This window comes from Dendropsophus ebraccatus, chromosome 11, assembly GCF_027789765.1.
Source record: "Dendropsophus ebraccatus isolate aDenEbr1 chromosome 11, aDenEbr1.pat, whole genome shotgun sequence".
Classification (NCBI taxonomy): Eukaryota; Metazoa; Chordata; class Amphibia; order Anura; family Hylidae; genus Dendropsophus; species Dendropsophus ebraccatus.
This window is the reverse complement of record NC_091464.1, coordinates 22,890,501-22,913,435: the sequence shown is the minus strand read 5'-3', so window position 1 is coordinate 22,913,435 and position 22,935 is coordinate 22,890,501. Positions and strand designations below refer to the sequence as shown.

The following is a 22,935-nucleotide window of genomic DNA, read 5'->3' as shown; positions in this document are numbered from 1 at the left end:
TCAAATTTAAAATATACTCACATTAGAGAAATGACAATGTATGAAGCTATGTTCCCAGAATGTAAAAAATAAGGGACAATTATGCCCGTTATTTGCTCTTATTTTTACATCACCTGATAATGACTTCTAAAAGAAAACTCTAAATGTACACTTAAGGCTGCGTTCACACTACATATATTTCAGTCAGTATATGTATATTTCAGTCAGTATATTTCAGTCAGTATTGCAACCAAAACCAGGAGTGGATTGAAAACACAGAAAGGATCTGTTCACACAATGGTGAAATTGAGTGGATGGCCGCCATATAACAGTAAATAACGGCCATTATTTCAATATAACAGCGGTTGTTCTAAAATAACAGCAAATATTTGCCATTAAATGGCGGCCATCCACTCAATTACAACATTATGTGAACAGATCCTTTCTGTGTTTTTAATCCACTCCTGGTTTTGGTTGCAATACTGACTAAAATATACCGACTGAAATATACGTAGTATGAACGCAGCCTAAGGCTATGTCCACACACTGTACAAAAAACAGTGGTTTCTGATATTGATTCCGCACCACCGTCCCCAGTGCAGGAGCCAGTGATGTGCCATACATGGCACAAGCCCTTTTTTAAAACAGTGGTTTCTGAGTGGCAAAAAAAAAACCTCTAGAGGTATACTTTAATATTATGTTCACACATCGTACAGACAACGAATGTTATTTGGCACACAAAAACAATAGCTGTTGTAGTGAGTGTCAAACAACGGCAGTTTTTGAATTGAAAATTGCATTGAAATTATGGCACAATGGCCAGAAATAATTGACATGTCCATTATTACTACAGCCGTAACAAACTTCAATGCAACACATTTCTCTATGACATGAACGGCTGTTTTAATTGAAAACAATGGCAGTTCTTTTAATAAAAATACATTGTGTGAACATAGGCTAAGGCTATGTTCACACACTGTAAAATCACGGCCACCATTTTAATGTAAAATAGTGGACGTTGTTTTCAGTCTTCAATAATTTCCATTGAAGTCTATGAACCTGAACGCTCGGCATCAGATTCCCGCTGTCTGCCCGCTCCATGGAGCGGGTGGATACAGCAGGAGTACTGCCTGGAAAACTGGGATACAGCCTATGGCTATGGCTGTATCCCAGTTTTCCAGGCGGTCCTCCCGCTGTATCCACCCTCTCAACGGAGCGGGCAGACAGGGGGAATCATTACTGAGGGTTCAGGTTTGTACGAACCCAAACCGAACTCGGTTTGGACCATCCCTAGTCGTGACATCACCATGTTATCCAGGAAGTGAAGCCTTGATGCAGTAGTAAGTGCAGGGAAAAAAACACTGTATGAGCATTTCTCCTTTAATGGCAAATAATTACCATTATTTTAAAACAATGGCTGATGTTTTATAATAACAGCAATTTTTGGCATCAAAATACTGAGATTTTTTTTAAATAATAATAATAAAAAATTCACCTGTTTACATATAGGTTTACTTTGATGGCGGTAGGCTATATTTGCACTTTGAGAAAATATCAGGGAAGGCGCCTATCTCGTAACATAGACAGCCACTAATAATGTTTATGATCCTGTCTATTTAACAACATGGCCGCCTTTACATGATATGTTCCCAAAGCTGTAAAAAGTAAAAAAACAAACAAACAAGAACATATATTTGTAAAGGGTAAATAAAAAAAATTGAATTGCCCTCTTTGGATCATAGAATACCACTCTCAAAAATAAGGAAAAAACGCGATAGCGAAAGTATTTTCAATATAATAATATTATATTATATATTTTACAAAAATTACAGCCTTCTTTTATTACAGTTACATAATACTGATAACAAATTGGGTGAACGTTTGACATGTCACAGAGAAATACTGTACATTACTGTGTGAAGCGTGTGAAGTTCCTACAATGTTTTTTTAGGTAAAATAAAGGCTATTGTTCAAACTACTGTTTTAGAATTAAGGCCTAAAATAATGATCAATATTATCCTTAATGGCAATCATTATAAAAAAAAAAAAAAACAGCATTTTTTTTCTGCCTAAACACGACGTTGTGTAAACATAGCCTAAATATAAATGTTGTATGAAAAGGCACAAAAATGTTAACATAAAAATACAATAAATCAGGTAAATAGACTTTCATGTTCACTTGGTTTTCTTTAAATTTGAATTTATAATCTAGAAAAACAAATATGTATCAACTGTTTACTTTCTGTAAAAGTTTATCAGGTCAGAAAGGCCCATGAGGGATGAGGTCTTTTTGTGTTATTTTTAAGTTTGACAAGTATTCACATTGGATCTTATTTTATACTAGTTTTTGTTTAACAGAAATTGACTATTTACCCTTCAAAATGTACTTTGTAACCTAAGGGTAAACTCTGGCCTCTTATAAGCTGGCACATCCTGAACGGCAAGGTGGTTGAGCAGAGACAAAACCAGGCTGACATGGATATATATCATCGTAAGGTGCAGTTTGCTGACTTGTAGGACATTAAAGTCAGCAGTCGTGGAATATATTTTCAGACTTCATTTTAGCAGGGGTATAAATCTCTGTAGACAAGGAGATAAATGTCAAAGAAAAGAAACAGTCTTTAACCATTTAACCAGTTTTAAAATAAAATACAAACATAAACTGGAGGCATGCCCCTTAGGTTTCAGTTTTTAATTTAATAGAATAGAGGCAGAATTAATTAAAGGGGTTATCCAGTGCTACAAAAACATGGCCACTTTTGCCCCACTCATGTCTCAAGGTCAGGTGTGGTTTGCAATTAAGCTCCATTTACTTCGATGAAACTGAGTTTCAAACCCCATCCAATCTGGAGACAAGGGTGGTGCAAAAGTGGCCATGTTTTTATAGCACTGGATAACCCCTTTAAGTAGAGGTACTGTAAGGGTAATACTACACTGCCTGATATTGCCTGGATGATGGAAAGAAAAATGTATGGTGAAGGTGTGGTACAGCTCATGATCCAAAGCATAACACATAATCTGTAAGACACGATGGAGGCAGTGTAACTGTGGTGGCCCGGGTTGCTGGGACTGGTATTGAACCTGCTGGTGGGTTCTGGTGGGTGGGTTTTGGGGCCTACTTGTCACGGTGGCCAGGAATGGTAACACCCCCCCTTCCCCCGGACACACAGCAACCAGACCATAGGTAGAACTGATGTGAGTCCCACTTGAAACAGTATTCAACTGTACTAGAATTAATCTTCAGTGCAATACAAAAAATAGTGGAAAAAACAGAAAAGCAGAAAACAGAAAACAGTGGTAGCTTGTAGAAAAGAAGTAGATAGGAAAATAGGATGGTAACGGGTGTCAGGGACCGGATTGGAGGGCTCCTTGCCTAATTTAGTAAGTACTCTGCCAGGATGTGGTGAAGCATATATGGACTTGAAAAACTCCATGTACTCATGTATAGATAAGTCCTAGTTATCTTATCTGACCGTCTTCTGCCTCTCAGTGTCGGGTTTCCATCCTGATTGGTAGTATGAGTCCGAGGCCTCTGTCTCTGGGTTTAGCTAACTAGAAGTTTCCTTTCTACTCAGCCGAGTGAAGTTCAGTAGAGAGCGGCTATGTTGCACTGTTCTCTACTGGGGACCAGTCTTACTTTCCTCTTCTACTTTAGGGGGTGAGTGTCCTGGGAGAAGAATCCACGGCATAGGCAAGGGGGTTTGCTCTCTTATCTCTGGCTACCCTGGTGTTAAGTCTAGCAAGGCAAAGCTGCGGTGGTGACTAACTCTGGAACTAAACTGTATGGGGACATGTATGAAAAGTACGCCCGAGGGGTACGCCAGAGAGAAGGTGCAGATTCATCCCTTCTCCCTGGTGTATGTCTGCCGTATCCCCGGCTCGCCTGATGGGCAGTCGGGGGGGTGGGTTGGCTAGGCCTTCAGGTGCCTGGCCGGATTACTAAAAGGCGTGCGCCTCTAAGTGCATCTGATTGTGGGAAAGGGGTGGGGCCTAATTTAATAAATTCCCCCCTACATGTCCTGCTTGGGCTAGAACCAGGCTCGAACTCTTCTGACTACAGGAAGAAAGTCTGTAAGAGAGGATGAGTATAGCTAAACCTACCTTGTGAACTGCAGCTGTGCTCTGAGGGATTGTGACACACAGTGGTTGGAGTGCACACCAAACTATATACTTCAGCTGTGACATCTGAAAGAACAGTTTTTACCTGCATGTGTGAGAAAACCCGTAGTGGGACACCACATGATGGCTTGGGCATGCATGGCTGACAGTGTCACTGGGTTACTAGCGTTTATTGATGATGTGGCACAAGACAGAAGCTGTTGGATGAATTCTGAGCTATTTAAAGCCAGGCAAATGCAGCCAAACTGGTTGGCGTTTCATAATACAGGTGGACAATCAGCCAAAACTTAAAGCCAAAGAAACCCAAGAGTTTATTAGACAGTCATTGTCACGAAAGGGTTTTCAACCAAGTATTAGAAACTAAAATTTTATTTACAATTATTGCATTTACTTTATTAATTTTACTTTCGAGCCCCTGAAACAAAGGGATTGTGTACAAGAAATGCTTTAGTTTCTCATATTTCTCACATAGCACTGTGATTGTTCCTACAACCCTGGACACACAGTTATTGATCCCTATATACAAGCCCTCATCTAGGAGATCAGTATTCTTTTACAGTGTGGTTCAGGTTGTCTAATATTGCCTTTACTATCCTGCCTTATCTAGGCCTCCAACAGTAAAACAGAGTGGCCATTAAATCTCCTGCCCTCTAATAAAGCCGTGACCATGCTGCTCATTCTCTTCCTATAAAACAAAACTGAGAAATGAGGTACAGGACACAGTAGGTGCCAGCCTACTGTGTTTGCTCTAATGGCCAATGTGGAATAATATAAGACTTTTTTTTCCTATGTGGAGAGTCAACTAAAATATACTAAAACTCCAACATAAAGTTGAAAATATGTTAAATAATAAAACCTGAATTTAAATCCAATGATATTTTTCTTTAAATATTAGGCTATGTTCCCATGCAGTATTTTTGGTCATTACACTGCTGAAATTTACTGGATGGCGGTCATTTAATGAAAAATAATTACAGTTATTTTAAAACAACGGGCGTTGTATTTAAAAATAACAGCCGGTAATTCCCATTAAATGATGGCCATCCGTTTCTGTGGCGGGTAAGAGATGTAACTGATGGCTGAACGATTGTTACTAAAGTTGTAGGGTCACCTTTACCCGAGCACAATGTGGTGCTCAGTTGATCATCGAACTTGATCGAGCACTCTGATGCTTGATCAAGCACTTCGTTTAACTAAGCATGCTCACTTACCACTACTGGTTAGCCATTGTGCTTTAACATAATAAACCTCTAGGTATAATTTTTGGTTGGCTCCAAGTAGGTTTCAGGTTACTTAGACCTACCTTCTGGCCCTGGGTAGTGTTAAATTTCAAGAGCTTTTTGACAATGAGAATAGAACAGTTTGCTGAAATTACAGTAAGTAAACCAGAACATAACAGATACTGTCGCTTATAGGACAGAATGACACAAGACAGGTGAGGCCCTTGCACTGGCACCAGCCCCGCTTTCCCTGCCTACTTACCACAACTGCTCTAGGTGGCGGCGGGTAACTGGGTGACGGTCCCTAACCTGGAAAGAGTTTAACAAATAACACAGACAAGACAAACAAAACACAATAGTTGCAGGATAAACGTTTCGGGTCAATAACAAACGGTCGGTAAAGTACAAAATCAGAGTCAGAAGAAACACCACAAAGCCAAGTCAGAAATTGGACAACCAGGGAATACGATCAGGATACAAATGCTAGCTTAGTTACTCTCACAAGTGAGGCTCTATCGCAGGCAAGGAAGGGCAGACAAGGAAGGATACTTATGATTGGGGCTGAGACTTAAAGGACAACTCCGGCGATTTTCTTTTTTAGCTTATTTAACACACATTACAAAGTTATATAACTTTTAATGTGTGTCAAAAAGCTATCTGGCCCCCTTCCCCCACTTTCCAGACCGGCGGCCTTTTCTAACCCGGAAGTGAGGGAGATCGCAGGGCGGCGGCCGGAGGTGATGGAGACGTGGACGGTGGGCGACTCAAGTGGCGATCGTCAATGGAGGAATGGTGAGTATGGAGTGTATGTGTCAGTGTTTTTTTTTACAGGTCCCGCCAGAGTTGTCCTTTCAGCTCCAGATAACATACTTAGCTGACTGGCGGTGCCGGCTGCCAGTCAGTTCATACATATAGCAATCAGCTGAGCCGATCGGCCAGGGGTGGTAAAGCCCTGGGCGTGGGAAACAGTAGTTATGGATGCTACCAGCGCACCCTTAGCAACTGGCCAGGCCTGTTACCAGGGACACTATTGGCGCATCTCACAGGCAGGCCAAGCGCTCCCGCAGTGCAGGGAGCCAGGCGCGCGGTCTGGCTCATGACAGATACATTATACGTCAAAACAGATTTGTCATGCTGTATTTCTCACAGCTGTTAGCTACTTTAGCATTAAATATTGGCACAACCTAATTAACATGAGTTATAAAAATAGATTTTTTTGTAACAATAATTAACAAAAAAAAAAAAAAAACACCCAAAAACTTAAACTCTTTGGAGAGAGCTGCCACAGGTGATGGCAGAAATGGATGTTCTCAATGTTTTAAATCAACCTTCTTCATTTTATCTTATGCTTTTCCTTTCTATAGCAAGTTATAGGACAGTGTTGGCAGATAGTGGTATGCATCATTTTGCCATAAGTTAAATATTTAATGGATATTCATTTCCAGTAGGCATAAGCATGTTATGAAGAACTGTGCCCTAGTGCTTAGTATAGAGGATAATTGCAGACTCTTAAACAATGCTGTGGAGAAATAATGGTGTCAGTACAATAGACTGCTGACTGTTGACTCATCAGAGTCATCTATTCATCAGCATCTTGCTACTTTACAAGACTCCTTCAGAGGATAATTAAATGAAAAATACAGGATGTATTATAAAGAAGTGCACGTAATGACAGATGATAGGTAGATAGATACCTGTAGACGAGGTAAAATTAGACACATAGATACATAAAATAATAAAAGATGACTTAATAATGCTGACGTAACTGCAGCTCGGATGAAACGTCATAGCAGTAGGTCTCCACTGGGGCGTAGTTAGGATTCATGGGGCCCGATAGCAAAAAAAATTGTAACCCCCCCCCCAATACACAGACAGCACAAAGCACTGCATATATGTATATAGGCTCACTGACATGCTGCAACACAAAAAATGGTTAAAAAGCAGAAGACAAGGAGATCTCTGCTTCACTTCTCGTGCATTGATAACCCCTGACCTATGCAGGAGCTCCGGAGAACAGAGGTCAGGGGTTATCAGAGCAATGAAGCAGAGATCTCCTTGTCTTCTGCTTTCTAACCCTTTTTTTGTGTTACAGCAAGTAAATTAATTTTGGGTCACTTACACACTGCAGTATTTAAGGGGTTAAGCAGAAGGACAGAGGATGACTTATCTTCCCTGTGCATTCCCGGGCCCCATAGCATAGGCCCTATAGCAGCTGCCTAGCATGAATCTATGGTAGCTATGCCACTGCTGTCTAGTATATGTGCAGGTTTGCAATAACGGCTGTTGTTTACTCCCGGCCGTAGTGTATACACACTATCACATAGATTTATTAACAATTTAAGAGACTTTTTTGGCATACAAAAGTCGCAAAATTTATGTAAAATAGCATTTTACCACCTAATATGGAGCCGGTATGCTTTGTGGGTCGGGTGCAGAGCACCCGGTCCACGGAGTGTAAGAGGTTAAGTAGTGATGCAATAGCATCACTACTAACCCTCTGTGGCTGTACCATAAGAAGGGTTTCTTAGTGCCCCCTAATTAAGCCGGGATTCCCTACCCTACAGGGTTTCCCACCCAGAAGTAGAAAGCAGTCAAATTCCCGCACACAGAAGTTACAGTCTGGCTCCCAGGGACTTAACCACTTACTGTTTTTGCGTGTGTTTTTTTCTTTTTGTTTTTCATATACTGGCATGCAGAGGATTACATCGGATTACGTTGACTACGTCGATGACCGGCGGACTTTAATGTACAATAAAATGGTCAATGAGGGGTGTGGGGGTGTTTTTACTTGAGTAAAAAAAAATATTTTTTAGGTGTGTTGCGTTTTCTTTCATTACTTTACAGGCTTAGTAGTGGAAGCTTTCTAATAGACGAAATCCATTACTAAGTCGGGACTTAGTGTTAGCCGGTATAAAATGGCTAACACTAACCCTCCCATTATCACCCCAGTACCCAATGCCACCAGGGGTACTGGGAAGAGTCGGGTGCCAGTAGTCCTGGAGCGTCAAAATTGGCGCTCCCGGACTGGGCGGCAGCAGGCTGGTAATATTAAGGCTGGGGAGGGCCAAAAACAATGGCCCTTCCCACCCTGGTGTTACCAGGCTGCTGTTGTTCGGTTTTAAACCCGGCTGATTATGAAAAGGGTTTTTTTTTTTTCAAATTATTTATTTATTTAAAAAAGGAAAAACTGCATAGGACCCCCTCCTTTTCATAACACTCTGGGACTACTGGCAGCTGGCTCTTCCCAGTACCCCTGGTGGCATTGGGTACTGGGGTAATAATGTCGGGGTTAGTGTTAGCGACTTTATACCGGCAAACACTAAGGGGGAGATTTATCAAAGGGTGTAAAATTTAGAGTGGTGCAAACTGCCCACAGTAACCAATCACAGCTCCTCTTTCCTTTCACCAGAGCTGGAAGCTGAGCTGTGATTGGTTGCTGTGGGCAGTTTGCACCAGTCCCAACTTAGTAATGGATTCCATCTATCAGACGGCTTCTACTACTAATCCTGTAAATTAATTAAAGAAAAGACAACACACCTAAAAAAAAATTTGTTAAAAAAAACACCCCCCCACACCCCTCATTGACCATTTTATTGCACATTTAAGTCCGCTGGTCATCGACGTAGTCCAAACGAATCCGATGTAATCCTCTGCATGCCGGTATCTGACAAAGAAAGGGAGAAGAAAATGCTCATTGCCTAGGAGGCAAACCAGGGCCAATGAGACCATTTAGAGACAATTCTGAGCCAAACAAATCTGCACCACAGAAAATAGACCAGAAAATAGACCAGGCTTATCCTTGATGGTAAATTGCAGTTTAATAGACCACACCTAGAAAAATCCCCTGTTGATAAATCTCCCCCTATACCCTTAGGGTACAGATCTAGTTTACAATACTGATCGGCTGTCACGGCCGTGGCGGCGTCCCGTGTTCCGGGCCGCCGCCGCGACCTCCTCCTGCCCCATGCAGCCGCCGGGGTCCTTGTGCAGGGACCCGGCGCTGCTGCTAGTTCGGCCCCTGGGGGCGCCTCACCTCTCCTTCGCTCCGGTCTCCGTCTGTGCCGGCCGGCGCGCGCGTCCCCACCTCTTAGGGCGCGCGCCCGCCGGCTGTCTCAGATTTAAAGGGCCAGTCCGCCCTTAATTGGTAGTTGCACGCAATCACTTCCTATAAATCCCAGCGTGCCCTGTCCCTCGTGTTGGAGCCTCTACATGCTTCCCATAGCGTTTGGCCCAGCCCCCTGTTGTTCCTGATACCTATCCGCTACCTGGTCCCTAGTCCTTGTTCCTGGTTCCTGGTTCCTGCTCCCCTGTCACTCCATTGCTCCTGTGTTCAGCCTGTCACCTGCGGTTACGTTTACAGACCTCTGCCAGCACCATCTCCTGCCTACTGCTCCTGCCACGCCTTGCCTGCCGTCGCTAGCAACCAAGCCAGGGGTAGCGACCTGGGGGTCGCCTGCCGCAGCAAGTCCATCCCGCCTTGCGGCGGGCTCTGGTCAAAACCAGCGGCCCCTTAGACTCCGCTCCCTGGTGAGGTCAGTGCCATCGCTGGTGACGGTCCAGTGGATCCACTACTCCAGGCGTTACAGTAGGCTCCAACCATGGATCCCGGCGAGGTGCCTGATATCCGTGACATAGCCCGAGTGGTCGCCCAACAGGCGCAACAAATCCAGCAACAGTCGCAGCAGATCCAGCAACTCACTGCCGCCTTACAGCAGCATACTACAGCCCAGCGCTCACCACCTCCTGCTGCTTTTTCTACACTTCGACTGGCTCTCCCAAGTAAATACTCTGGTGACTCCAAGTTGTGCAGAGGATTCCTGACCCAATGCACCATGCATATCGAACTTATAAGCAGTCAGTTTGCCACCGAGCGCTCTAAAGTGGCTTTCATCATCAGCCTATTGGAAGGTAGAGCTCTGGCCTGGGCCACACCACTGTGGGACCGTGATGATCCTGTGGCTGCTAATCTCCGAATTTTCCTGGCCGAGTTCCGCTCTGTCTTTGAGGAACCTGCCCGTGCGTCTTCGGCTGAGACTGCTCTCCTCAACCTATCCCAAGGAACTTCCTCTGTTGGTGACTACGCCATCCAGTTCTGCACCCTGGCAGCAGAGTTAGACTGGAATGAGGCTGCTCTAATAGCCACCTTCAAGAAGGGCCTGTCCAGTCGGGTGAGAGACGTGCTTTCCGCCCGAGACCTACCTACCTCCCTGAACGAACTCATCCTACTGGCCACCAGGGTCGATACTCGTTTTTCTGAGAGAGAGGAGGAGGTCTGGCATGAGCGGCGACTAGGCCTGTCCCGTCGCCATCACCAGCTGGCGCCGGTCTTCCAGAATCCTGACGTTCCGGAGTCCCAGTCTACTCCTGAGATTCCTATGCAGGTTGAACGGGCTCACCTGACGCCTGATGAAAGAATTCGTCGTCTGGAGCTGAATCTCTGCCTCTACTGCGGTGGTTCGGATCACTTTCGGCTGAGATGTCCCCAACGTCCTCAAGCGTCCGGGAAACTCCAGCACCTAGGTCCGGTGGGAGAGGTCTCCCTAAGTGTGAATGCCACCTCTCTGAAGTTGTCTGTGCCAGTCTCCATCCAGACACCCTCAGGACAAACTCACCAAACTACTGCCTTTCTCGATTCTGGGTCAGCAGGCAATTTTATTGCAGCTACATTGGTCCAGAGATGGCGGCTACCCGTGACCCCACTAGCCAGACCCCTGACTATCTCCTCGGTCACGGGCGAGATTCTTACCGACCATGTGCATTACCAGACCGCACCTCTAGTCCTCCAGGTTGGCACTTCACATCTGGAAAAGATCTCCTTCTACGTCCTGCCCCATTCTTCTTCCACCATCCTCCTGGGACTCCCTTGGCTGCAATTACATGCCCCTAAGCTGGACTGGAGAACCGGGAAGTTTCTTAGTTGGGGTCAGGACTGTTCCAACCAGTGTCTGAGGTCACCTCAGCCCAAGTACTCTATGTTGTCACCCGAGCCCGCCAAGCCTTTATCCGGCCTACTGGCGGAATACCAAGACTTGCCTGATGCCTCCATCTGCAGGCAAGAAAGAGGGGGAGGCCAAAGGGGGGGGGGGTACTGTCACGGCCGCGGCGGCGTCCCGTGTTCCGGGCCGCCGCCGCGACCTCCTCCTGCCCCATGCAGCCGCCGGGGTCCTTGTGCAGGGACCCGGCGCTGCTGCTAGTTCGGCCCCTGGGGGCGCCTCACCTCTCCTTCGCTCCGGTCTCCGTCTGTGCCGGCCGGCGCGCGCGTCCCCACCTCCTAGGGCGCGCGCCCGCCGGCTGTCTCAGATTTAAAGGGCCAGTCCGCCCTTAATTGGTAGTTGCACGCAATCACTTCCTATAAATCCCAGCGTGCCCTGTCCCTCGTGTTGGAGCCTCTACATGCTTCCCATAGCGTTTGGCCCAGCCCCCTGTTGTTCCTGATACCTATCCGCTACCTGGTCCCTAGTCCTTGTTCCTGGTTCCTGCTCCCCTGTCACTCCATTGCTCCTGTGTTCAGCCTGTCACCTGCGGTTACGTCTACAGACCTCTGCCAACACCATCTCCTGCCACGCCTCGCCTGCCGTCGCTAGCAACCAAGCCAGGGGTAGCGACCTGGGGGTCGCCTGCCGCAGCAAGTCCATCCCGCCTTGCGGCGGGCTCTGGTGAAAACCAGCGGCCCCTTAGACTCCGCTCCCTGGTGAGGTCAGTGCCATCGCTGGTGACGGTCCAGTGGATCCACTACTCCAGGCGTTACATCGGCCACCATCTGCCTGTGTAATAGGACCCTAAGGATCATTCAGGCAACCCCTCCCACTGCTCCCCGCTCGCAAGTAGCGAGCGGAGAATTAGGAGGAAGCAATAGCTGAACTGACAAGTCGGCGCTGGCTTCCCCCATATTATTGTGCCGTGTAATACAGCCTCCCCCCCCCCACTAAGTCACTTTACTGTCTTATTTTCCAATTATGAGAAAATGTAACATAAAGATAAAATCTAAAAGATATCTTATGTAAATGAGCTTCGTAATTACGGACCCAATGATGTGTAATCTCCCAATTAGGAGCGGAATTATGAGAAGACACATACAGTTACATTAAGGAAAGTAAGACGACTATTACATGATATATCCTATACCTATGAACTGTAATGTTGAGCTAAAACAAGATTGCTGATGAGCGCTTGCTCATATCTATTCCTGGGAGAGGAGCCACAGAGGTATCTGAAAATCATTTCAGCACTTAACTAGCAAGTAATTACCTAGTCCCTAAGTCATTTATTAATTCTCTTCATCTAATTTCCTGATTAGGAAGAATCGCTCCATTAGCATCAACAAATCAAGCCTTAATAAAAAGAAGTCATGCTTCATTCACCAAATTCATATATTTGTGTAAACAATTTGTCAAGGAAGAGGTTGACTAACTTACTTGTGAAACAGGAGCACACATGTCTGCAGACTTCCTGATATCGATAGACTTTCAGGAAGTTAAAACCCTGAACAGAGGCACATATAGAAAAATTACATATAATTTATAATTTTTTTTTTTCAAAAAATTTCAGTTTTCAAATGTAACCAAACAGTAAACATACATTATCCCCCTCCCGCTGCTGGGCAGTAAATTAAGGTTGCTGCAGCCTATGCCTGATGCTGCAGAAACGTTAATTTACGCCGCAGGATGACACAGGCGCCAGAGCTGCGCCTGTGCCATCTGCGGCGGGTCCCAGCTATCAGTGATTATAGCTGGAGACCTGCCGCAACTCTCAGCATTGGAGCCGCGCTCCGCTGCTGAGGTAACCCTATAGATACTGCAGTCAGCATGACCGCAGCATCTGTAGGGCTTCTAACAGAGAATTCTTCCTCTACAGAGGGAGAATTCTCTGTCAGCTGTCCATCGGGCTCTGTGAAGTGATCGCAGAGCCCCGATGGTAGCCATGGAAACTGGAAGCCTCAGGCTTACTGTTTCCTGGCTACAGAGGCCGGCAGGGGGAGGGAAGGCTGGGCGCGCAGGGCGCACGCCCATGAGCTCTGCCCCCTCCCCTCTATCCCCTGCCGCTGTCACAAGATTGTAACAGCGGCAGGGGAAAGAGGAGAGGGGGCAGACATAGGGACATCAGCTTATGGAATCATTATGATCCCATAAGCTGATGTCCTAAAACAACCCATGGTCGTGAAACGGTTAAAGTCTAAGAGCCCTTTTCCACGGGACGATTATCATTTGGATAATGGTTAGACCATTCGTAATTGAACGATAATAGTTTTGTGTAATGGCATACCGCAATTAACCCCTAGACGACCCTGGACGTAGGGTTACATCATGGAAGTCTGTCCCCAGACGACCCATGACGTAACCTTACGTCCTGGGTGTTTCTCCGGCTATGAAGCGTGCTCCGGAGCGGAGCGCGCTTCATAGCAGGTGGGGGCCGGCTGCAAACAGCAGCCGGGACCTCACCGGTAATGACACGCTGCAGCGATCGCGCTGCCGCGTGTCATTAACCCCTTAAACGCCGCAATAGCGGCGCAACCGCGGCGTTTAAGTGTAAGTGACAGGGGGAGTCCCCTGTCACTTACCGATCGTTGAAACGATCGTTGAAACGGACTGCCGGAGGTCTCTTACCTGCCTCCGTGCGGTCCGATCGGCGATCTGCTACACTGAGCCTGCACAGGCAGGCTCAATGAGCAGATTGCCGATAACACTGATCAATGCTATGCCTATGGCATAGCAATCATCAGTGTATAAATCAAAGTAGTGAATGTAAAAGTCCCCCAAAGGGACTTCAAAAGTGTAAAAAAAAAAAGTTCAAAACACTATTACACTACCCCAAAGCCCCTCCCCCAATAAAAGTCTAAATCACCCCCCTTTCCCATTATATAAATAAAACATATAAAAATAAATAAATAGATAAACATATAATATACCGTAGCGTGCGTAATTGTCCGATCTATCAAAATATAGCAAGCGTCATTGTGATCGGTGAACGGCGTACACGAAAAGAGGGGAAAAAGTGCGGGGATTACCGATTTTATGTTACATTATATATTTAAAAAAAATCAATAAAAAGTGATCAAAACGTCCGATCTTCACAAATATGGTATTAATAAAAACTAGAGATCATGGCGGAAAAAAATTACACCCCATACAGCCCCGTAGGTGAAAAAATAAAACCGTTATAAGCGTCACAATAGGCCCATTTTATTAATATTTAATTGCCAAAAAAAAAGGATTTCATAAAAAAATACATATATAACATTAGAGAATCTGTGTAACCTGCATATGGTTGTGTTCGGACTGACCTATAGAATAATAGTGTCATGTCGCTGTTACCATATAGTGCATTACGTAGACACAGGAACCCCCCAAACGTTACCATATTGCATTCTTATTTACGATTTCACCTATTTATATCTTCATAAATAATATATTTGGAATTCCATCATACATGTTATGGTAAAATGAATGACGCCATTACAAAGTACAACTATTCCTGTAACAAACAAGCACTTACATGGCCTGTAGATAGAAAACTGAGAGTGCTGGAGCTCTTAGAAGGGGAGGAGGTAAAAACGAAAACACTAAGATCAAAATTTGCGCGGTCCACTGGGTCATTTTGGGCCTGGTCCTCAAAGGGTTAAAGGCCCAACTAAAAATCAAAACGAAAAAGACCTATTTTTATCGTTGATCATTTGCAAATTGTTCACACATTTTTTGATGTAATAAGACCTAATTCGTTCGTTCCCTGGTCAGGGAGGGTTCAACAACTTCCTAAGACAAATTGTATTGGCTAAAGACATTAAAAGAAAAAAAAAGATTGACAACTAAAATGCAAGGACTTCAAGGTTGTTGCTTTAAATTGAAATAGTTTGTACGAATAAACGTTAAAAAAACTTTATTTTGAGCATTGTTAAGCCAAACCGACATGGCCGTTGTGGTATAAAAGCGAAAAAATTTTAACAGTATGAATTTCGCAGATTTGTGTTGGCATGTAATGCGTGTAAATACAGACAAGAAGAAGACATTACGTATGAGCCGGTTTACTCCGATAATGTAATTATTGTATTAAATGTTGTCAAAAATCTGATAAAAAAAAATCATATATTTCGCACTAATCACAAGAATTTCGAAAAATTGGGTGCAAAGAAAATAGAAGAGGCCTTTAAATACTGTCAACAACGTGAAGCCGGTCAAGGGAGGAGAAACGAGCCACGTGAAGTTATCGCTCCACCTACTAGAACAGTGATCTGTTACCAGATCGGTTAGTGTAATAGCTCCATAATGAACGCAGTAACGTCAACAGGAGGACCGCAAGAACGATCATAAGTAACGATCATTGTTCCGTGTAATTGGGCGAATAATTTTAGGTTGTTTGCTATAGCGGTAGTTAAATGGAACCTGTCACCCCCCGCGCCGGGGTGACAGGCTCCCGACCCCCCGTTAGAGCACCCTATACTCACTTAATCCCGCCGGGTCCCGCTTCTGGAGATGGTCGGGTGACGGAGATCTCAGCCGCTGCAGCACGGCACGCGCGCTGAGAGATGAGTCCAACATCCATAGAGAATGACAGGAGAGTCCAGCGCTCCGTCATTCTCTATTAGCGCTGGACTCATCTCTCAGCGCGCGCGCCGGGCTGCAGGGGCTGAGATCTCCGTCACCATACCACCTCCAGAAGCGGGACCAGGCGGGATTAGGTGAGTATAGGGGGCTCTAATGGGGGGTCGGGAGCCTGTCACCCCGGCACGGGGGGTGACAGGTTCCCTTTAAAGATTGTTTATCATTAATCGCCAAAAAATCGCTTAGTGAAATAGGACCCTATTAGAGTCCTATTAGACAAAGCAATTTTTAACAATTAGCGATTGACGATTGCAAACCAGATTGTTTATCATTTAATTGTTTATCATTCATCACTTAACGTATGAGACTGGCTGTTCTGCGACCCGGACGGGACACGGAACAGCCGGTCTCTGAAAAGATCTTTGGCGCCGCAGAGTTCTGATGCTGGCGCATCCGTCTGCGCCTGCATCAGAACTCCCCACCGCACACTATGAAACTTGCGGCCGGAGCCGCTTGCTCCATAGTGTACACTGACATGCCAGTTGTTTGCGGCGCTGCGAGAGATCCCGGCTGGAGCGTATGCTATGTGTATATACTCCAGACGGGATCCCATAGAAGAATGGGCAACGTATCTTTGCGCAAAAAGTACGGCCGCTGTTGCCAATTTCAACAATGGGCATAGTTTTATGAAAAGATACGTTGTGTGAACATAGCCTAAGGCTGCATTCCCACGTTCCGTGATCCTGACGGATCACGGACGTGGAATGCATGTACCGGAGTCCCCCGCGCCCGGACAGCATCTGTAATTAGATGCTGGGAGCGGGGGAGACTGTATTCATAAGCGCCGCGCTGTAGTAACAGCACCCCGCGGCTGATTCATTACAGCGTGGCGCTTATGAATACAGTCTCCCCCGCTCCCAGCATCTAATTACAGATGCTGTCCGGGCGCGGGGGGACTCCGGTACATGCATTCCACGTCGGATGACGGAACGTGGGAATGCAGCCTAAGGGAGATATCAGAACAGCAAGTCCCCACCCACTCTAGAGATGAGGGATCACTGGTGATTCCCAGAGGGTAAAAATACCATCTAAAGCAATGGCCAAAACTTTTGGCATTTCTCATTACACATGACAGCCTATTCTGAATAGTCACCTGAAAAGACAGAAATTTTTAAGGGTAACTGCAAACTTTTCAGCAGATATCTGTGTGATATTGGTCATCATTATCCACACAATTCAGTGAGAATTAATAGAAATAATTAAAAATCTGTTTCTATCACAGCCTACTAGCTAGAGCATAAAAAGTGATTAAAAAGTCATACTCTGTTGGGGAAATTTGTTGTTAGATTTAAGCCAGCTTTTGGCATAAAAACCTTGTTTGCATGAAAATTTTTAATTTCTTGAGGGTTCTGCATCACCCCTGACACTTTGATAAAAGTGGGTGGGGCTTCATGTAAGGGGGGTGAGGGGGGCGGTTCACTGCTCACCAGATTAATTACAGTTTTCTCCAGTAACTGACATGAACTATAGCGGAAATCCATGTTAGCTTGGACCTAGCACAGATTTCTCTGCTCGCACTGACCCTTCACAGTAAAATAAAAGAATTTTGGGATGCAAATTTTTTTTAAAGTTTGGAAAAGTTTGCTGCTCCCGGGTGAGTACCTCACTGTCATCTAAATAGGGGTTAGACTACAGAGCACCCTCAGGCTGTGTTCACACTACGTATATTTTCGTAAAACTACGGCCGTTGTTGCCGATTGCAACAACGGCTGTAATTAATACGAAAATATACATTACATTGCAGTCTATGGAATCCAGGCTGGAGTGTATACACATGGTATACACTCCGGCCGGGATCCCCAGCGGCACCGTGAGAAACTGACATGTCAGTTTTCTGTGGCTGCTATTCAATGAGTAGCGGCCACAGAGAACCCTGTCAGTGCACACAGTGGAGCGAGCGGCTCTGGCCGCATGCTACATAGTGTGCAGTGGTGAGTTCTGATGCGGACGTGCACGGATGCGCCCGCATCAGAACTCAGCAGCGATTAAGATCATCCAGCCGGTATGGTAGTACCAGCCGGGATAATCTTTTCTGAGACCGGCCGTTCCGTGACCCGGCCGGGTCATGGATTGACCGGTCTCTTACGAGGTCTGAACATGGCCTCATACAGTATGTTTCTGGCTCAAAAGGCTTCTTCTATTTAGTTGATGTATTGTGACTCTTTCTTGTAAATGAAAGTACGATGGGCCAAGTCCTCAGTTTACTTGATGGTTTTGTTCTCCTTGTCAACTCCAGATCTGACGTTCAGTCTACTAAATATAACATTATATATGACATCCGAATGAAGAGACATACAGTACTAAATACCAATACGTCATGCTACAATGTCAGTGATTTTCCTAATAAAGGGCATCATCCTGATATTAAGTAATTACAGTATAGCGGAATGAATGATGACTTCTCATTCATTACTTATTCAATGCAACTAATGAAATGATATAAAAGATCTATGGTAATTTAGGACATTTGCTATAAAATATGAAGTCAGCTAAAAAATCTGTAAGGAAAACAGTCTGAAAGTAACAAAAAAAAAAAAAAAGTTAGCTCTCTGGATCTAGATTTCCTTCACAGTTTGGAGCAGTACACAAAGGAGACATCATATCGGTACTAGGTCTAAGATTTGTCCAGCAATTGCATATTATATTAAAGAAGAGACTTTGTCAGTAGGTTTATGTCCTATCTCAGGGGTAGCATAAACTAGTGACAGAGAAGCTGACCAGAATGATGTATCCCTTACATTGTTCTGTGCAGCTGATTCAGAGATATCCTCCTGAATAACATGGACAATAAGTAGTCCTCTCCATTATGTGCATGAGCCCAGTAGTCCTGGATATTCATGAGAAGCAAAAAACTGCACCCACCACCTGCTGATTGGCAGTTATCTATCCATCTTGTGTTTAGGCAGCCAACTGTCAATCAGAAGCTGTAGGGCAGGGGGAGGAGTGGCAGGAATCCTATTCTCCTGCACATTAGGAGAACGGCTGAACAAAATTATGTAATTAATACACCGATCTGTTCAGCATTTCTATCACTAGTGTAGGCTTTCTCATTTAAGGCACATGAACTTGGAGACAGATTACCTTTAAACGCAGAGATTTATTTCTGCATTATTAAAAACCATGTTTAAAATATGTACAAAAAACAATGCTTCCCTAGAGATTTTTGGCAGCTGCTCCATACCAAATAAGAAAATACTTAAAGCCAGAGAACCTTGACCTCTGACCTAACATGTGACATGCAGCAAGGGCAACTAAGCATACACCAAAACTCCCCCTGTTGGCAACTGTACTCCTTGGAGCTCTTCCCTCACTTTGTCAGTAAATGTTCCGATTATGTAAAATCATTATAGGGAAACATGTAACCTACATCTAACCCGCTGATATGCCCCTATAGGGTACAGGGCTCGGAGGATGAAGGTGATTTTCTTATCTTGATTCTTAACACATTAAAAGAGGTGTGCCAAAATGTCTCATTAACATATGAAAAATAATACTAATAGCTGAAAAACGGCACTGAGGATCAAGGTAAAAAAATTGCCTTCATCCTCAGCACCTTGTCAACTATATCAGCAGCTTAGATGCTTTCCTTTAATAAAAAGAAGCAATTAACAAACATTATAATAAATAACTAGGGATAACATACAGTATCAAATATTTACCATGAAGAACTTGAGCTATTGTATATTAACAGATGTCATTATCAATGTATACTATTACTATATTACTATTACTATTCTAATACTATTAGAAAATTGAATCACCGATGTAAATGAAATATTCTTCCACATTAGGTCACATTAAATTCCATCTTCAGCTTGAACTCTTGTTGTCCTGTCCTGTTTCATAATGTAAACTTCGTATTCACTTTCACAAGAGCGTATTCTAGCTTCCTTGGAGGATCAAACACACTGTCAGGGGGAGATACCTTCCCCTCTGAAAAGCTGTGTCTAGTCAGTCAGACCAGTCACTTCATGATCCACCTTCTCCTTATCTTGGTAGGTAATAGCTCCAGGCGTCACATTTAACACTGCATGCACTTACTAGGCATGCCTCCCACTAGCCAGAAACCTACTCCACATCGATGAGGGGCAAACAATATGAAACAGCTGTCTGTGGATGGATACCTTGCTTGGGTGTTTTTTTTGACTGGAGACATTCCTTGGCATGGTTGTTCCTTCCTGGAGGAAGGTCTGGCTAGCTCACCGTATAACTATACAGCATAGATCTCAATAAGAGATCAGTGTGCATATACTAGAAGTCCCCCAGGGGGAATAACCCTAAAAGCAGGGGGAATAACCCGAACCCCAGGGGGGCTTCTAGTATAAGTGTAAAAAAAAAAAGTGTTGTTGTTAATAAAAAAACCCCTCCCCTAATAAAAGTTTGAATCACCCCCCTTTTCACATGTTATAAATAAAAATAAATAAACATGTTTGGCATCCCTGCGTACTTAATTGCCCAAACTATTAATTTATCACATTTCTGATCTCGCACGGTAAACGGCGTAAGCACAAAAAAATCCCAAAACTGAAAATTTGCGCATTTTTGGTCGCATTAAATCCAGAAAAAATGTAATAAAAAGTGATCAAAAAGTTGCATATGCGCAATCAAGGTACCGATAGAAAGAACACATCATGGCGCAAAAAATGACACCTCACACAGCCCCATAGACCAAAGGATAAAAGCGCTATAAGCCTGGGAATAGAGTGATTTTAAGGAACATATATTTGTTAACAATGGTTTGAATTTTTTACAGGCCTAAAAAGGACTGTTGGGTTCTTAAGTTTTCTTTTTTTCACATAGGACGCCTGGTCACTGCAGGGTTAAATTAATCCTTATAGTACTAAAACGCTGGATTCTGTCAACCTCCCTGCACTGACAATTTCACAATGTTCTAAGCCCTTCTTGGTCAGCTCTTCCTCCCTACACTGACTAACTGCCACTAGAGATGAGCGAACCGCGAGCATGCTCAAGTCCATCCGAACCCGATCGTTCGGCATTTGATTAGCGGGGGCTGCTGAAGTTGGATAACGCTCTAAGGTTGTCTGGAAAACATGGATACAGCCAATGACTATATCCATGCTTTCTACATAGCCTTAGGGCTTTATCCAACTTCTGCAGCCACCGCTAATCAAATGCTGAGCGATCGGGTACGGATGGACTCGAGCATGCTCCAGGTTCGCTCATCTCTAACTGCCACTGTGAATATTGCTGCCAAACTATATTCAGATGCTGTCCCTGCTCATTTCACTCTCCCTACTGAGCGGCACAAGAATCAGGAAAGATTGAGAAAATTTGCCTCAGTGTTGTATTTTTACAGCATGTATGTAACGTATATAATGACGCTCATCGCAAAGCCAATCACAGTAATGCCAGTAGTGACCATGGCTACTACATTACCTGATGGGCCCTTCCTTCCCCACATGTTCATTGACTCTTTCAAATTGGGGGGAAGGAAAAGTATGCAGTTGGGTACAACGCAAGATTAATGTTCGCATGTTCAAAAATGTTCTAAAATGATTGTTATAACCAAATTGTTCGTAAACGGCGAACACGAACAATTAGTATCATGTTCATACGAACATACGAACATTTATGAACATGTTCGCTCATCACTAATGATGATTTTTAGGACTGCACAATCTCAGAAGTCAGACCAACTGAGTGTTTGCTCGGTTTTTGGCTGATCATTAGGCTTTTTCCACTGGGCAAGCATCCTTGTCCCTTAAAGGAATATTTCAGCTCACTGGCTCACTCTTCTACAGCTGTCATTCCCACAGTTCCTGGTCCCTGTGGCTTATTGCTGCTTCCTGTGACATGTTGTTCCTGCAGGCTAATGGTCCATTTACACGGAGAGATAAATCATTTATTGATAGTTAAGGATTTCGATTGCCCGATTTCTTTTTCAAGAAACAATTTGTACTTAGGCAAAGCAACGAATCGTTCGGAAGAGTTGCCTTTGCGAACGCTTTTAAATTGTTCATCAGAACACACAACAGGTGAAATCTTTGAAAATCACTTTACATGAAAAGATCTAGGAGCGATCGAGACACGATCAACAATGATTTGTGAACATACTGAAAGACCACAACCACCGATTTATCGCTCATCATTTGATGGTTAAAAGCAGGGCTGGCGTCAGCACAGGGATTACCCGGGCAAGTGCCAGGGGCCCCTGCACCTCCAGGGGCCCAGAGAGAGAAGGAGGGGCCTGGTATTCTGATGTTCAGCCCCCTCACTGTAATGCCGTGTGAGCGGTGAACATCAAAAGACAGAGAACGAGGAGAGAGAGAGAGAGAGAGAGAGAGAGGGATGAAGGACCTGATCACATGATCAGAAGGTCCTCAACCTAAGTACAGTGTGGAGATAAAGTGGGCAGAGAGGGAGAAGACAGCTGTTAGTTCTCTGTGTGTGTGTGTGTGTGTGTGTCAGTCAGTGTGTCAATAAGTGTGTGTCAGTCAGTAATGTGTGTGTCAGTCAGTGTCAGTAATGTGTATGTCACTAAGTGTCTGTGTCAGTAATGTGTGTTTGTGTATGTTAGTGGTGTCAAGTGATTGTGCATAGTGTGTGGATGATGGGTGCATGATGGATGGATGAGGGGCCCATTGCCAAAGGGCCCACAAAAACCTAGAGCCGGCTAAGGTGCATTTACACAGGCAGATTGCAAATTTATTAACGATAATCGTCCCATGTAAACGAGCCATGTGTTACAGAAATTTCTTTGAAAAAAAATCCTATTCATTTCAATGAAATTATTTTGGCTTGGCAAACTCAGAATAATGGGACAGTAAAAAAAAAATTCTGCATGTGAATATACTCTTAAGGCATCAAGCTAAGTAACATTTTACTGAGATAAAAAGTACCATTTTCCACTTGACCCACAAATACACAGTATAATGAACAAACCAAAATCTGGTTTACTCCTTCATTGAAGCAGTTTCAAGTGTACTTAAAAGCATTTAGCATTTTCTAAATCGTGACAGTGATGTTCTCAATCCACTTGTTTGGCAATGACTCCATTAGTC

At 44.3% G+C, this 22,935-nt stretch overlaps 1 non-coding gene across 1 annotated transcript; it reads right to left on the bottom strand.

The window, feature by feature from the left end:
- Positions 1 to 491: 491 nt before the first annotated feature.
- On the bottom strand, positions 492 to 619 carry LOC138768505 (U11 spliceosomal RNA). Its single transcript, XR_011359150.1, has one exon. It is a non-coding gene; the product is annotated as a U11 spliceosomal RNA (small nuclear RNA).
- Between the last annotated feature and the right edge of the window lie 22,316 nt (positions 620 to 22,935).